The following is a 14,525-nucleotide window of genomic DNA, read 5'->3' on the forward strand; positions in this document are numbered from 1 at the left end:
TGTCCATTGGACATTGATATATAAACATTTGTAATATATAAAGGGGTTTTAATCTACAATAAGTTTATAAGCTGAAACAGCATTTATCATTTTGTAGTTACTAGTTCCCTTAATCATTCATTTATATTTATGTTGTACTTTACATGTTAACGAGCAAGAAGGTGGAAATAATATCACCATTAAGAGATCGTAAGGTCTGCTTCAGGATTTAGTCAGACAGGGCCAAATCTTCATTTTCGCGTTCAGTACTTGTATTTTCCGTTGCGCACATTTATTTTTACACCCACCTGGAGTAGCACCTTGGAATTTCTAATTAATTATTCATGAAGTTTTAATAATTTGTGAGGAGCAAATAAAATATTTTTTCATTATACATCACACTTGTTAGCAACATTCTTTGATCTAACTTTAAAAAACCACATATCTCTTAAAAACTGTTCAATCTTAAGTGTTCCTGCATATGCTTAAATCCCTGACAACTTTCCCCTGCTGGGACCAAGAGGTTACCCCAACAGTGACGGAGGAAATGGCTGTACAAAGGTCACAATAAAAAAGCCTCTTCCTTCGTCTGGACATGGGTTGAGAGAGGTGGTGGAGATTGCTGTGGTTGTCAGTAGTGTTGAGGTCGTTGTTCCTGGGATGAGGAAGTGAGCTGTAGTAACTCAGGGACCCGCCATCAGGAGGTACACCTGGGCAGTGACACGCATAGGCAGCGCATCCGCCGATGTCAGCAGGACGCCATTAGCCCACAGAGAGCACACTCCATGGCTGATGAAAGCCAGCCACGTCCAGGCTGCATACACAACTCGGGCACTCAAACTGTAGGCCCCAGCATAGTCGATGTCGAAAGCATGTTCCCACATTAGGGGGTTATCAATTACAAGGTGGGCCACAAGGACCAGAGTGCAGCGATAGTGTAGCTAGGCAGCTACCAGTCTGGACTCAAACACATTTTCCACCAGGAAGGTGGACAACCTCAGTAGGTAGTCATCAGTAGGTGACACAGTGGTGTGAAGACTCCAGGTAGTCGGCCGGCCGCTGTGGCCGAGCGGTTCTAGGCGCTACAGTCTGGAACCGCGCGACCGCTACGGTCGCAGGTTCGAATCCTGCCTCGGGCATGGATGTGTGTGATGCCCTTATGTTAGTTAGGTTTAAGTAGTTCTAAGTTCTAGGGGACTGATGACCTCAGAAGTTAAGTCCCATAGTGCTCAGAGCCACTCCAGGTAGTCTACACGCAGTCTTCGTCTCAGAGCTAGAGGCTCATGCTGTCAGCAGAGCTTAGCATCAAGTATACATATGGACAATGTCTGAAAACATCTTGGCACATTGAGCACATCTGAGAGAGTGGCTCTGATGCAAGTACTTTTTATGTTAACCAGGACAGCTAACGTATTTCCCTTTGTGAGCCCTTTCGGTCGGAAACAAAAACAAGTTAGTGCACTTCCCCGACCACATGAAGCAATAGCGACTTCAGTTGGGCTGATTTTCTCGCGCATTCAGCTCTTCTGGCCACCCTGTCATAGCGGTAACTTGTCTCAACTTTGATTTTCAGAAGAGTCAACGGGGATATTTTTCAGCATCAGTGTACTGAATAAGTACTTCACAGTGCGTAGTCACCTTTATGGCGGTTCCTCTCTCACGATGACTTCGTTCTGCTGCTTTGGTGGCTGGCAGTTCAATACTCTAGGTCATGGCACAACACCCCGAATCTGTGAACTCCATGTCTTCACGAGTTGTAAATCTTCTAGTCCTCCATTACACAGTATTGCTGTTGACTCGTAGACAAAACAAACTATTGTACCGTTGCAGCACTACTGAAGGTGATAAGTCATCTGTCGTCTTCCTGAAGCTTCGCTCGGTTCCTGCGGTTGCTGTCATATGGAGGATGCTTCCTTGAAAGTCTTTTCCCAAATTTGAATTATTTCGTTTCGTTTCTGCTTCAGATGTTGACAAATTTCCTACTTCTGTCTCGACTCAATTCCCTCTTCTTGCAGCGATACTCTCCATACATCTACCAGTTTATCTATCCTCATCCCGTTCGTGACTCCTCTCGTTTCTACGACCACTCCGTCTCATTTTGCTCTGCAAACGGGCCGTAGTAAGCTCCCACCCAAGTGAACACTTTATGTTCCTCCTTGGTATTTCTAGCTGCTATTGTTGTTGCTGTGGGTCCGCAGCTCGTGGTCGTGCGGTAGCATTCTCACTTCCCACGCCCGGGTTCCCGGGTTCGATTCCCGGCGGGGTCAGGGATTTTCTCTGCGTCGTGATGACTGGGTGTTTTGTGATGTCCTTAGGTTAGTTAGGTTTAAGTAGTTCTAAGTCCTAGGGGACTGATGACCATAGATGTTAAGTCCCATAGTGCTCAGAGCCATTTGAACCATTTGTTGTTGCTGTGGAGCTAGTGACGTCACTTGCCTGAACAAGGTGAAAAATCTGGGGCTGACACAGGAACAGTGTTGAGATCAAACGAATATTCATTCGCTGTTTTTGTTAAATAGTGCGCAGAAATATAGCCAAGTATCAGCTTTATCTGCTAAGTACTCATATTTAAGCGCCTTTCTAAACTACTCATGTTCTGTTTCATTCTAGTGGATAAAATAAAATACTTCTTCATACGAACTCTAAACGCTGGAGTGTTTGTCTAGAATTGACAATATAAACCACTGGACCGAAATCAACCAAGCTTGGTATACATTCGTATAGCCCTTACTGTCAGGCAACAATCACTGTGCGGGTACGACCCGCCTGCCTATTATAGTTCAGCTGATGTGACATCAGAAACAACGAGACGCGTGAAAAACTTGCGCATCGTGCATTACGTTTAAATTTATTGCTTCTGTGCTACTAACTCTATTCCGAATAAATTTCGCAGCCAGTATCCACATATGCCGCTAAATGCACCTACAAAATTATGTCACAGTACGACACATAATCAGGAGATACGACGTCGTAAATACTGAGATGTGTGAAAAACTGCCGCGTTGTGAGAAGATTTTAAATTTATTACTTCTTTGCTACTAACTCTATTCGCAACAGATTTTGCAGACAGTATCCATATATGCCTTTAAATGTGGCTGCACAAATATATCACTGTACGACATATAGTTCAAGAGATATAATGTCATAAACACTGAGATGTGTGAAAAAATGCTGCATCATGGCTCTAAGCACTATGGGACTTAACATCTGAGGTCATCAGTCCCCTAGACTTAGGACTACTTAAATGTAACTAACCTAAGGTCATCACACACATCCATGCCCGAGGCAGGATTCGAACCTGCGACCGTAGTATCCCCGTGGTTCCAGACTGAAGCGCCTAGAACCGCTCGGCCACAACAGCAGGCGCTGCATCATGCATGACGTTTTAATACATATACTCGTTACTTATAAGACACTCCTACAATCGAGTCATCTTAAGGAAATCTCTAACAGCTTTCAACTGTGAGCGCAAATGACTGTAGCCGAAAGCAATAGTCGTCTACAGCGCTATGAAGAGGCGTTGCCATAGACACGTTTATAAATTCGCGTTGTAGACTCGCAAAGTAGCTTCGCTCAGCGTGCAGAAACTGTCTCGGGCCATCTTACACCGAGCCTGCTGCATAATTTCTGTGATATATTCACAAATACATGGGACTGAAATTTTTTTCCATATTATCCTACAAGCACAGTTCATTTTTTATTTCCGTTTTTAACAGAAAATTGACAAAGGGAATATCTGGACGATGCGGGGTTTGTCAGCTAGTAATCATATAAAAAACTGAATGTTCCTATACAAACGCAGAGCACCCAATAAAAAAAGTACCATTTTGTTTATAGAGACTGAACAGTATTATTAATGTACGAGAACATAATTTTTTCGTATAACAATAATGCTTTTCGCATGTCTGTATCAAATATGATTAGTGATTAAATACAAGAAAATGTTATTTTTATTTAAAAATTACGATTTCCTATGTGGTAATTAATATTTCTATTTGTTAATAAATATATAATTTATAAATGTAAGTAAAAAATTGCTGCTAGGAAGAACTGCACTAAGGACCTTGATAATACAAGCTTTTATGCTACACATTTTCTTTTTTTCCGCCAGACTAACTCATCTATGCATCTCCATTCGCTCTCCACTCTGTACGTTCTTCAGCTACCTTCTTAGCTATATTCTTTTTTTAATTACAACGTAAGAAAATAATGGAACAAAATCATTTACCTTATTAAGAAATCAATTTTGTTATAATTTCCCAAATTTTATAGCTGGCAGTTGAATGAAAGGTGACCGAATGCTTTCAGCTGCCAGCAACTCTTGTAATAAGCTGCAAATGTTTTGTATTTAGTAGAGCTCATAAATCTTCTAATATTCAGAAAAAAAATTCGAGATTTTTTGAGAATTGCATCTACATCTACATCCACATTTATACTCCGCAAGCCACCCAACGGTGTGTGGCGGAGGGCAGTTTACGTGCCACTGTCATTACCTCCCTTTCCTGTTCCAGCCGCGTATGGTTCGCGGGAAGAACGACTGCCGGAAAGCCTCCGTGCAAACTGGAATATCTAATTTTCCATTCGTGATCTCCTCGGGAGGTATAAGTAGGGGGAAGCAATATATTCGATACCTCATTCAGAAACGCACCCTCTGGAAACCTGGACAGCAAGCTACACCGCGATGCAGAGCGTCTCTCTTGCAGAGTCTGCCACTTGAGTTTGCTAAACATCTCCGTAACGCTATCACTCTTACCATATAACCCTGTGACGAAACGCGCCGCTATTCTTTGGATTTTCTCTATCTCCTTTGTCAACCCGACCTGGTACGGATCCCACACTGATGAGCAATACTCATGTATAGGTCGAACGAATAGTTTGTAAGCCACCTCCTTTGTTGATGGACTACATTTTCTAAGGGCTCTCCCAATGAATCTCAACCTGGCACCAGCCTTACCAACAATTAATTTTATATGATCATTCCACTTCAAATCGTTCCGCACGCATACTCCCAGATATTTTACAGAAGTAACTGCTACCAGTGTTTGTTCCGCTATCATATAATCATACAATAAAGGATCCTTCTTTCTATGTATTCTCAATACATTACATTTGTCTATGTTAAGGGTCAGTTGTCACTCCCTGCACCAAGTGCCTATCCGCTGCAAATCTTCCTGCATTTCGCTGCAATTTTCTAATGCTGCAACTTCTCTGTAACGTAGTGATTCAGGAAATTAATGCCCGAAAATCCCATAAGTAAGAAGAAAGTTGAAGGGATAGAGGATTCCAGGTCTGCTTGTACGTCCAGCCGTCGCTTCACAGGGAAATGCTGCGCGGTACTGGTTAAGCAACAGTCTCTGAATGCGCGCTCATGCGTAGCTTCGCCCGCGCTACTCTACCCGTCCTGGCGTGACACGCGGCGTGCTTTCTTGTCGCCGCTACGGGCGGAAGCGCGCCTTTCTGCGTAGTCATCAGCAGCGGAAAGGCAGGAATGCGCTATGGGTTCGTGGAACTGGGGCCAGGGTCGTAGAAATTATGACTGGGATGTCGCGCCAACAAGCTGAAGCCTGCGACACTCGGGCCAGCGGTGTGGTTCTGTATCAAAATCGTGGAACGCATTCCGCGCTACAGAATTCCTCGAAACAAATACATTATTCGTGAATAGTTCGGTTTCCGTGCAGGACCCGGTGCGATAAGCCAACGCTGTCGCGTACCCGCTGAGAAGTTTATAGCTCAGGAACGGTGCTTTTTTACATCGAAAAGACATGACGCACGCATCTACAGCGCTCCTTATACGGGGTGGTCCACTGATAGTGACCGGACCAAATATCTCACGAAATAAGCATCAAACCAAAAAACTACAAAGAACGAAACTCGTCTAGCTTGAAGGGGGAAACCAGATGGGGCTATGGTTGACCCGCTAGATGGTGCTGCCATAGATCAAACGGATATCAATTGCGTTTTTTTTTATACGAGCCCACATTTTTTATTACATATTCATCTAGTACGTAAAGAAATATGAATGTTTTAGTTGGACCACTTTTTTCGCTTTGTGATAGATGGCGCTGTTGTTGTTGTTGTGGTCTTCAGTTCAGAGACTGGTCTGATGCAGCTCTCCATGCTACTCTATCCTGTGGAAGGTTCTTCATATCCCAGTACCTACTGCAACCTACATCCTTCTGAATCTGCTTAGTGTATTCATCTCTTGGTCTCCCTCTGCGATTTTTACCCTCCACGCTGCCCCCCAATACTAAATTGGTGATCCCTTGATGCCTCAGAATATGCCCTACCAACCGATCCCTTCTTCTAGTCAAGTTGTGCCACAAATTTCTCTTCTCTCCAATTCTGTTCAATACCTCCTCATTAGTTATGTGATATACACATCTAATCTTCAGCATTCTTCTGTAGCACCACATTTCGAAAGCTTCTATTCTCGTCTTATCTAAACTATTTATCGTCCATATTTCACTTCCATATATGGCTACACTCCATACAAATACTTTCAGAAACGACTTCCTGACACTTAAATCTATACTCGATGTTAACAAATTTCTCTTCTTCAGGAATGCTTTCCTTGCCATTGCCAGTCTACATTTTATATCCTCTCTACTTCGACCATCATCAGTTATTTTGCTCCCCAAATAGCAAAACTCCTTTACTACTTTAAGTGTCTCAGTTCCTAATCTAATTCCCTCAGCATCACCCGACTTAATTCGACTACATTCCATTATCCTCGTTTTGATTTTGTTGATGTTCATCTTATATCCTCCTTTCAAGACCATGTCCATTCCGTTTAGCTGCTCTTCCAGGTCCTTTGCTGTCTCTGACAGAATTACAATGTCATCGGCGAACCTCAAAGTTTTTATTTCTTCTCCATGGATTTTAATTCCTACTCTAAATTTTTCTTTTGCTTCCTTCAATATACAGATTGAATAACATCGGGGATAGGCTACAACCCTGTCTCACTCCCTTCCCAACCACTGCTTCCCTTTCATGTCCCTCGGCTCTTATAACTGCCATCTGGTTTTTGTACAAATTGTAAATAGCCTTTCACTCCCTGTAATTTACCCCTACCACCTTCAGAATTTGAAAGAGCGTATTCCATTCAACGTTGTCAAAGGCTTTCTCTACGTCTACAAATGCTAGAAACGTAGGTTTGCCTTTCCTTAATCTATTTTCTAAGGTAAGTCATAGGGTCAGTATTGCCTCAAATGTTCCAACATTTCTACGGAATCCAAACCGACCTTCCCCGATGTCGGCTTATAGCAGTTTTTCCATTCGTCTGTAAAGAATTCGTGTTAGTATTTTGCAGCCATGGCTTATTAAACTGATAGTTCGGTAATTTTCACATCTGTCAACACCTGCTTTCTTTGGGATTGGAATTATTATATTCTTCTTGAAGTCTGAGGGTATTTCGCCTGTCTCATACATCTTGCTCACCAGATGGTAGAGTTTTGTCAGGACTGGCTCTCCCAAGGCTGTCAGTAGTTCTAATGGAATGTTGTCTACTCCCGGGGCCTTGTTTCGACTTAGGTCTTTCAGTGCTCTGTCAAACTCTTCACGCAGTATCATATCTCCCATTTCATCTGCATCTATATCCTCTTCCATTTACATAATATTGTCCTCAAGTACATCGCCCTTGTATAGACCCTCTATATACTCCTTCCACCTTTCTGCTTTCCCTTCTTTGCTTCGAACTTGGTTTCCATCTGAGCTCTTGATTTTTGTGCAAGTGGTTCTCTTTTCTCCAAAGGTCTCTTTAATTTTCCTGTAGGCAGTATCTGTCTTACCCCTAGTGAGACAAGCCTCTACATCCTTACATTTGTCCTCTAGCCATCCCTGCTTAGCCATTTTGCACTTCCTGTCGATCTCATTTTTGAGACATTTGTATTCCTTTTTGCCTGCTTGATTTACTGCGTTTTTATATTTTCTCCTTTCATCAATTAAATTCAATATCTCTTCTGTTACTCAAGGATTTCTATTAGCCCTCGTCTTTTTACCTACTTGATCCTCTGCTACCTTCACTATTTCGTCTCTCAAAGCTACCCATTCTTCTTCTACTGTATGTCTTTCCCCCATTCTTGTCAATGGCAACGGCCATGCCGCAGTGGATACACCGGTTCCCGTGAGATCACCGAATTTAAGCGCTGTCGGGCGTGGCCGGCACTTGGATGGGCCACCATCCGGGCCGCCATGTACTGTTGCCATTTTTCGGGGTGCACTCAGCCTCGTGATGCCAACTGAGGAGCTACTCGACCGAATAGTAGCGGCTCCGGTCAAAGAAAACCATCGTAACGACCGGGAGAGCGGTGTGCTGACCACACGCCCCTCCTATCCGCATCCTCACCTGAGGATGACACGGCGGTCGGATGGTCCCGATGGGCCACTTGTGGCCTGCTGACGGAGTGCTATTCTTGTCGATCGTTCCCTAATGCTCTCCCTGAAGCTCTCTACAACCTCTGCTTCTTTCAGTTTGCCGCCACAAATGAAGAAACCATTGAGCGTTCATGTGAAATGATTCTCTTAGATAGACGATTAACTATTGACGAAGTGGCACATCGTCTGTAAACTAGCCACAGTTCTGCATACGAAATCATCCACAACAGATTTGGGTTTCATGAAGTTTCTGCAAGATGAGTCCTAAAACAACTCACACAGTTGCATAAACAAACGCGCTTGGACATCTGCAAAAAGCATTTGGATCGCTATGGTAACGAAGTGGACAACTTCTTAGACATGATCATTACTGATGACGAAACATGGATCCATCATTAAGAGCCGGAGAGTAAACGGCAGAGCCAGCCGGTGTGGCCAAGCGGTTCTAGGCGCTTCAGTCTGGAACCGCGCGACCGCTACAGTCGCAGGTTCGAATCCTGCCTCCGGCATGGATGTGTGTGATGTCCTTAGTTTGGTTAGGTTTAAGAAGTTCTAAGTTCTAGGGGACTGATGACCACAGCAGTTGAGTACTATAGTGCTCAGAGCCATTTGAACCATTTTTTTTGTGATGTCCTTAGGTTAGTTATGTTTAAGTAGTTCTGAGTTCTAGGGGACTGATGACCTCAGCTGTTAAGTCCCGTAGTGCTCAGAGTCATTTGAACCATTTTTAAACGGCAGAGTATGGAGTGGAAACATCCGAATTCGCCGTGCAAGAAGAAGTTCAAGACCCAAGCGTCCGCAGGGAAACTGATGCTTACGGTTTTCTGGGACACACAAGGTCCAGTACTGGAACACTATGGAGAAAGGGACACAACATTAAACAGTGTACGTCACAGTGAGATGCTTACTGCCAGACTAAAGCCTGCAATTCGAAGCAAACGTCGAGGATTGCTGTCAAAAGGTGTTGTGTTGTTGCACGACAATGCCCGTCCGTATACTGCTGCCCACACTGCTGAAACGCTCCAGAAACTCTAATTTGAAGTGCTGGGTCATCCCCCATATAGTCCCAATCTTGACCCTTCGGACTATCACTTGTTTGGTCCAGTCAAACAGGCATTAAGGGGCCGTCGATTTGCCGCGGACGAAGCAGTGAAAGAACCGGTGGAGTCGTGGCTCGCAGCTCAACTGAGAACCTTCTTTTATGAGGGCATCTGGAAGCTTGTACAACGATGGGGCATGTGCGTTGAAACGCAAGGAGACCATGACGAAAAATGATGCTCTTGTAAGTTTCCTATTTGATTAGAATAAAATTTTATAACTACTTTGCGGATAACAATTGACTTACCCTCGTATTTTCTGAGAAATTCTGCTGTAGATTAGCCTTTGAAATAACTTTAATGCTACTGATAATAATGGAATAGACCTGTAGCTCTCACGTAAGTTTGCTGGTTTCCCTGGTTTTAGGATGGCTATTATCTCTGTTCGTTTGAACTCTCTGGGTAGATTACCAGTTTGGATGATGTCGGTGAAGAATCTGGCCAGCTCCAGCTTTGCGTGTTTTCCACAGTTTATTAGGAATTCGGGGCTGATGTCGTCGAATCCTGATGCTTTCCCTGGCGTGATGTTCTTGTGCCGATAAGATTTCTTCAAGTGTAAAAGGGCGAGCATATTCAGTCTCTGTCGTCTGATTCTGCATATTTCTGAGTTTACGTTTTATTTCTACTGTGTGTGCTTTGTCTCTTGGTGTTCTGGACGTTGCTGTTATGTGGGGGGGTGGGGGGTGGGGGGTACGTATTTGGAGAGATGTTTGCTTTTTGCCGTTGAATAGGTGTTCCGCTTCCTAATTTTCGTAGCGAAGTCCGTGCCTGACGGTTTGATGTCCGAAAGTTCACACATTCCACTGGTTCCAGCCATTTCTGTTGTCTCACATCGTCAACGTTATGGTGATGCTCGTCTGCCACTTCTTGATCACCCGCCTCAAGGAAGCTTTGAAGAGGCTTTCACAGTTTTCGTACCACCCTGGGATATATTCCTACTGTATCCTCTGGGAATGCACATTTTAGCGGTGCTTAAAACTGCTCCGAGAAGCTTGTCGTAATTTTTGCTAATTGGTGGTATCCAGCGTAGGCATTTGTCGAGGGATGCAGAGTAGTTCGTCTCCACGTGGTTGACCCTGGATAACGCTAAGTGAACAAGGAAATACTGGCGGTCAGACAAATCAAGAAAGGTTTTCCTGACCAAGCAAGACACAAAACAGTAAATCATTTCGTGAATGGTCATAGGTAATATGATATTTGCATTTAAGTAAGACACTGCCCGAAATTTGAAAAAGTTTACTGTGAGAAAATGGGATCGCTATGATTTTGTGTTTGATCCATATTACATAATATGCAGCTGTAAATGAAATTTAGCTAACACACTGAATTTTTCTTCAGACTTGAGTGGAGGTCTCTACCTGTCACCAATCTCGAGAAAATTGATCTGGTGTAGCACACTCATATGCGATCACGCGTGTCAGTGATAATGCCCCACTGAAATATTCACAACATTCCTCATATTTCATAAATGGTTTTAGATATTGAAAAGAGAATCTGGCAAATGATAGCATGCAAAGAGTAGAGTATTTCGCCATATGGTTAATATGCAAAATATCATTATTTACTATGTTATTCCACTAACTACAGACTTTTTCTACGAAAGAATGTAATTTTTGGGGGGCATCGATAGCTGGTGGAACAAGAAATATTGTGGATTTGGTACAGCATAAGTGAAGAAATTACACGTTTATTTTTGTAGTAAGGATGTATTTTTTCATAAGTTATTGACATTACTTTTCCTCAGGTCCTCACTTAAAAAACCACTATTCCAGGATTCTCTCGCAGTTGCGTCTGCAGAACGTGTTAGTGACACGATATTGCAGTGCCTGTGTTAATCTGGTGAAGATGCGCGACCACAGCCGTTACGAAACGCATCAAATGAATTCACTACCAGCAACAGTAGACGCATGATAGACGACGTATGGAAGTTTGGGTTTGAGCGTGAGTCGCGCACGCATAGCCAAATGGTAAGGCGACCGTTCGCGATAAGCGGGAAATCTGGGTTCCAGTCCTGTGTTTTGAAGAAACAAGTACAGTTTAATAGGATAACAAGAGAAATGTAGGTTTTTCCCGAAATTCGCCACTTATATTGCTTCTCTGAAAGGGTTAACAAGCCAGGCGAAAATAGATCTCTGTTTTTGTTGCATTATCAGCGGAATTTTTTGTAGATAATATCCAAAGCAAAGATGACAGTAGATCTTTTAGAGTGGTCACCATATTGCACTTCCCCTCCAGCTCTAGGCATCTCAATGCCTGCCCGCAACTCTTACTACCACCGTTCTCCAGAGGCACGCCCTGCCGACTGGGCATCTACCGACCACGTTATTCTGCACACACTCTACGTGCGTGTGAGTTTGTTGTGTGTAGATGGTGTATAGCACTCAAAGAAGTGCATCTGTATAAATGGTTTCATCTCTTGACAGGGCGTCATTCTCCGGCATTTTACTATTTGTACAGTTTGTTCGTCAATTCATGACCATCCTTCACTTTCTTCACAAAGTACCTGTCATAGGATTAAAAGGCGCTAAGCACATGAAGCAATCAGAAGCAATGCACACAGAGAAACCTAACCTATACCCATACCGTTGAAAATACTTGACGTTACAAGAAACATTGGAAAGTGAGCTGGTGCTACTGCACATCTTACTCAAAGCAATGCATGTGTATGCATGCAAACAGACAAATACAATTCCAGTTATTGTAGATCTTGTATCACTGATAATAAACCTGTTGCAAATTTAATGCTCATTCTGAAACAAAGCCAGGAAACATGATGTTTCTTGGGTTTAGTTCATGTGGTGTTCAGTACAACGGATATTCTCATAGCTAGTACTTACCTTTCATATGTCCGCCCTATTAGCTGAACGGTCAGTGCGTTTGAATGCCACGTACAGGAGCCCGGGTTCGATTCCCGGGTGGGGTGGGAGATTTTCTCCCTACGGGGACTGGGTGTTGTGCTGTCCTCATCATCATTTCATCCCCATTGTCGACCCGCAAGTCGCCCAGTGTGGCGTCGCACTCAATAAGACTTGCATTTGGCGGCCGAACTTCCCGCCTGGGAACCCCCAGGCACTGACGCCATACGATCGTTTCCATTTTTCCACCTTTCATATTGTTTATTAACTGATTTTGCGTATTCTGAAACTTCTTCAGATCTTTGTGTGGGTACAAACCTTGAATCTTATTGCTTCTAGGACTTGTGAGCAAATAATAATCTGGGTGTGCAATGCTTGTGATGACATATGGTTCTTTATAAAGTAGTGCCAATTTGCTGTTTTTTCGTTTGAACTGTGAAGATTTGCGAAGAATTTAAAGTAAAACATAATCTCCTACTTCACAATTTTGCATGTTTCTGAGATTCTTGTCATACTAGGATTTTACAAGATGAGAGGGTCTACCTACTGGTTGCTTTCTCTGACATTTAACATGAAGTCTGCAGGAATGTATTGTGTGTCATAACAGGAAGATGGTTTCCTACCTGCTCAAACAAATCAAGAGACTGCACCCGACGTTATGCATGTGAATCTGTTCAATTTGGGAAACGCTCCTTTGCAGGAATTTGCTTGCGGGTTAAAACGTGATATTAAAATTATTTGTATGCCATTTTCTTGCAAAACTGTCTCCAGTTATAACCAGTGAAGCAAGATGCATTGTCTGTGAGTAGTGACTTGGGTTTATCCACTGTGAGAATAAAATCATTTGAGATTCTTTTGATTATTACAGCAGCTGCAGCAGACTTTGCAGAATAAAGCTTTACAAACTTGGGAAAAAGTCATATAATGCAATAACATACTACACACATCCACAGGTGGTCGAATATGAACCAGTGGTAAGAGATTTACTAGGCAAAATAGAGTGGAACTCAGCCTTATTAGTTTTGTTGAATGATTTCAGTTTTTGACGGATGATGCAAGTGCTCAGTAACCAATGTATATTTCGACTCATATTGGGAAAGTAAAAAAAAAAATACGTTAATGAAGTTCCAATATAGTGGAGGGTAGGACAAGCAACTTGGGTATGAAATGTTTTATTTTTTCCGGTATCCGTCACAATTGAGATAATAGTCATCTGTTTGTGGCGTCTAGTTTCGAAACACCATGTCCATTTTCAAACCTAGCCTTAAACGTAAAGTGCAATCATACAGCCCACCAACGTACATATGAGTAACAGATGTCCATATTCATCGTTAGAAGCCATTTCTTGAATACATAATGTTACATTTCATTGCAGTTTTTGAGTTCGATTGGAAGGTAACCATACTATATACTCGTGCGAAGTCTAACTTTCTGCATTCATGTAATGGTTTCTAACGACGAATATAAACATTTATTACTCATATGTAAGAGAACCCAGGGCAGAACGAGTTACCGGGGGGGAAAGAAGATCGACGTTTTTAGTTGTCAAGGAAGTGTTGTCTGCGAGCAGCAGTAAGTTGAATTATCGTGTTTTAATGAGCGCTGATGTGTAAAGTTTCTGTTGTGTGATATTTTGTTCCTGTCTTGTGAATCCTCATCATTTTATAACCAAGGTAACGTTTACATACATGTTTACATTACAGCTCTTGTTTTTACATGATTGAAGTGCAAGTAACTGACTGTTGTGTCGTGTTGTTGAATGCTTGTTTACGTATCTTTCTCAACTGACTTTACTTCCGAACCTAAATCGTATCCCTGGAGCAGAACAGGTGCGGTGGAGTGGGGTAGTAACCCGTTCTGTTCCGCATTGGTCTGAGCTATGAGATCGTTTTTAGAAGGTCCCTAATATATTTTCTTTGATTTCATATGGTTCGAGTATATGAAAGAAAAAGAAAGAGGCAGTCATGACCTACTGAGGTAATGAATAATGCTGTCGATGTGATTATTTCTGGTCATCAAATCAACATGCTGCTCTCCAATCTACTCCGGAAAGATGCGTAGGAGAAGAAGAGAAATCGTAGACTAAAGAACTGATAAAACGGCTAGAAAGTTTAAAAACGTATTTAAAAAAACAAAGGTGATTAGGTTATTCCGTCTAACAACGAAAAACTTGCGTAACTTGGCTTATTAGTTGGCTGTAATAAATGGCATTGCTTAAAGA

General features: G+C 42.6%; 1 protein-coding gene and 1 pseudogene across 1 annotated transcript in view; one reads left to right on the plus strand and one right to left on the minus strand.

The window, feature by feature from the left end:
• Positions 1-14,525, minus strand: part of LOC124594468 (ankyrin-1-like) — a 196,879-nt gene that overhangs the window by 145,685 nt on the left and 36,669 nt on the right. The window lies entirely within an intron of this gene.
• On the plus strand, positions 8,066-8,183 carry LOC124596927 (annotated as a pseudogene).

This window comes from Schistocerca americana, chromosome 2 (genome assembly GCF_021461395.2).
Source record: "Schistocerca americana isolate TAMUIC-IGC-003095 chromosome 2, iqSchAmer2.1, whole genome shotgun sequence".
Lineage (NCBI taxonomy): Eukaryota > Metazoa > Arthropoda > Insecta > Orthoptera > Acrididae > Schistocerca > Schistocerca americana.